The following is a 3377-nucleotide window of genomic DNA, read 5'->3' as shown; positions in this document are numbered from 1 at the left end:
TGTGATGGAAAACCCAGGGCCAATTTTCATTAATGTGAGATGAAACAAAATACACATTTATTGTTCTCCTAGAAGGACATTTAAATTTGTGTATGTGTTGACACCACTCAGTAAGAAGAAACAATTTTGATTTAATTGAAAGCTATTGTTATTATGTTGACGATATAATGCTGATATATATTTTAACCTGAAGATTAAGCTAAAAATGAATGAAAAGTAATGGTTATTTATATAAATACCCAGGGAAGAGTTACATTACTGATTATATGGATTAATTTGAATGAAGTACAGGACAAATAGTAAAATTCATGTTTATTACTTGGGCCAGAGTAACTAAAGACATTCCTCAATCAACCAAAAATAAATTATTGTGCTTTTCCAGTTCCAGAATCAGAAGATGATACAGAAAGATTGCTCTGGTTGTCTGGTTTCTGAAGAAATCGTGTACCCTGTCTGGATAGTGTCTTGCTTCCTATCCACAAAGCTGTGAAATAATCTGGAATTAAATGGCAACCTAAACAACCCTAGAGTTGCCTGAACACAGAGCCATTGCTGTGTTGATCATTATAGCAGACAGATTTTAATTTGGCCCCTAATATTCTTCACCTCTTAGTATTTTCACTCTTATGCAATCTCTCTTATTTGAGTATAGGCTGGTTTAGTGACTTGCTCCTTATCAACAGAATACAGCAAAGGAGATGAGATGTCACTTTCTTAATTAGTTTATACAAAATATGAGTTCTGCCTTGCTATCTTGTTGGCTTCAATAAAGGGAAGACCCATATATTTGAGGTCCACATGGACAAGGAAATGAGAAATTCCCTGAACAACAGCTAGCAAAGAACTAAGACTCTCATTCTAACACCTCACAAGGAAATGAATCTTGCTAACAACCACATGAGCATAAAAGCAGATTCATTCTTAGTCTAGAGTTCAGTTGAGGCCCCAGCCTTGGCTAATACCTGTATTACAGTCTTGTGATAGACAGAAACAGAGAAGCCAGCTAAGGCATACAGAGATTCCTGATCCACAGAAATTATGAGAAAACAAATGTGTGTTGTTTTAAGCACCTACATTTGTGAAAATTTGTTACATAGCAATAGATCAATAACATAAGACCATGTGTGACCCTTGTGCTTAAAAGATATTAGAAGTGTCAGCAATGACACTTATGCTGGATGGAGCCTTTGGCAAAGGCCTGCAAGTACCACCTGGTGGTAATCACTAGAAAATAATCTGAGGCTGCCTTCATGTCTACTCTCCTTGAAAGGCAAATGATGGCCTTTTATTGGGGTTTAATGGAAACTGAAACATTCATATTAGGATTTATATAAGAACAATATTCCAATACAAAGAAAAAGGCACAGAGAAACCCCCTCATCAAATGAAAATGGTTTATTTAAGAATATGCATCAGAATTGACCACAGGCAGTATTGATCATATCTATGAACAGGTAGCTCATAAGTCTTTAGGTCCTGTGTTAAATTCAATTTTAGATGTTAACTAACCCCATAATTTTAAAAAGCTTAGAAGTTCTCTTGTATAATCAGTTATTAGAGGACTTCCTAACAGGCAGCATTGCTCAGGATGGAGATTCCACATTCAGTCCGGAAGGCATCTATATTGTGTCCTGTGATCGCTGCATTTTACTGAAGAAGAAAAATATGTATCTTCTAAATGAGCAGAATTATGAGGGTGTTTCCATTGCCTTAGAAAAAATACACAATAACAATAATAGCAAGGTTAAGGGTTTATACAGTTTCTTAGGTAGTAACTGAGAGACTGACAATATGGTAAGGAAATGAGCCTTGGATGACTAGAGGATAAAAGAAACCCTACTGTGATGGTTAAGTTGAGGTGTCAACCTTGCTGGACTAAGGGGTACATAAATAGCTAGTAAAGCATTGTTTCTGGGTATATCTGTGGGAGTTTCCAGAACAGACTGCCATTTGAAATCAGTGGACTGAGTAAGGAAGATTCACCCTCAATGTGGGAGGCAGCATCCAATCAGCTGAAGACCAAGTAAAATAAAAAGGTAGGAGAAAGGCGAATTCAGTCTCACCTGAATTTGGGACATACTTCTGCCCTTGGACATCGAATCCTCAGGCTCTCTGGCCTTTGGACTCTGGGACTTGCACCCACAGCCCCCTGGGATCTCAGGCCTCTGGCCTCCAACTGAAAGTTATACCATCAGCTTGCCTGCTTCTGAGGCTTTTGGATTTGGACTGAACCAACCTACCAATATCCCTGTATCTGCAAATTCAGACAGCCTATCATGAGACTTCTCAGCTTCCATAATCCCATAAGCCAATTTTCCTGATAAATTCCCTTTCTTCTATCTATGTATCTATGCATCTATCTATGTTATCTATCTATCTATCTATCTATCTATCTATCTATCTATCTATCTATCATCTATCTGTCTTACTGGGTTTTTTTTTCTTTTTTTTATTATACTTTAAGTTTTAGGGTTCGTATGCACAACGTGCAGGTTAGTTACATATGTATACATGTGCCATGTTGGTGTGCTGTACCCAGTAACTCGTCATTTACATTAGGTATATCTCCTAATGCTATCCCTCCCCCCTCCCCCCACCCCACAACAGGCCCCAGTGTGTGATGTTCCCCTTCCTGTGTCCATGTGTTCTCATTGTTCTACTCCCACCTATGAGTGAGAACATTCGGTGTTTGGTTTTTATCTCTCTGCAGAAACCTGACTAATACTCATACTTTGGGCAATGTGTTAAGAGGAAATTTCAAAGTAGACATATCAGTATCAGTGAAAACAAAACACTTACAAATTCAGTGGCAGCCAGAAACAAACAAGGGGATGCCCCTTATTCACTAAGTGGAAGTGGCCACTTGGCTAAATAAGATACACGGTTACAGAGTAATTCAAACAATGCAAAAGAGAGAAAAAGAGGAATCTCTTTGTTGGCCTCACTATCAAGCATGCGCTTTTTCTTGTTGCTGTCTCTGGAACGATTGCTGAACTATTGAAAACTGCACACCAAGGTAAAAGCTGGTGCTTAATTCCCCCTAAATATATCTACCCTCTTCTTTTTTAAAGATGTATTTCAATTAAAATTAGTGTTCTCTCCGTTTTAACAGGCATACTTTTGGATTTTTAATTTGTAATTTAAATAACCCTGCATAGTTTAGATGAGAAAAGTGTGTGAGAAGTCCTACTGATGTCACTTTTGCTACTACTACTATTACCATTAGCTTAATTAAATATTTGCTGAGTCCGGTTTTATTTAATCATTTTCTTGAAATTTTTTTAGTAAAATTTAACAATTTTTCTTAGCAAGTATTATTAATATCCTCATGGCAAGTGAATTACTTTCCTGAGGCACACAGTTGGTAAGTGAATAAT

General features: G+C 37.2%; 1 long non-coding RNA gene across 1 annotated transcript; it reads right to left on the bottom strand.

Moving 5' to 3' along the window:
• Positions 1–1380: 1380 nt before the first annotated feature.
• On the bottom strand, positions 1381–2623 carry LOC134757608 (uncharacterized). Its single transcript, XR_010131792.1, has 2 exons — positions 2064–2623; positions 1381–1709 (listed from the first exon to the last, which is right to left on the bottom strand). It is a non-coding gene; the product is annotated as an uncharacterized lncRNA (long non-coding RNA).
• Positions 2624–3377: the final 754 nt, after the last annotated feature.

Source organism: Gorilla gorilla, chromosome 19 (genome assembly GCF_029281585.2).
Source record: "Gorilla gorilla gorilla isolate KB3781 chromosome 19, NHGRI_mGorGor1-v2.1_pri, whole genome shotgun sequence".
Lineage (NCBI taxonomy): Eukaryota > Metazoa > Chordata > Mammalia > Primates > Hominidae > Gorilla > Gorilla gorilla.
The sequence above is the reverse complement of the archived record's forward strand: the minus strand, read 5'-3'. Positions and strand labels throughout refer to the sequence as shown.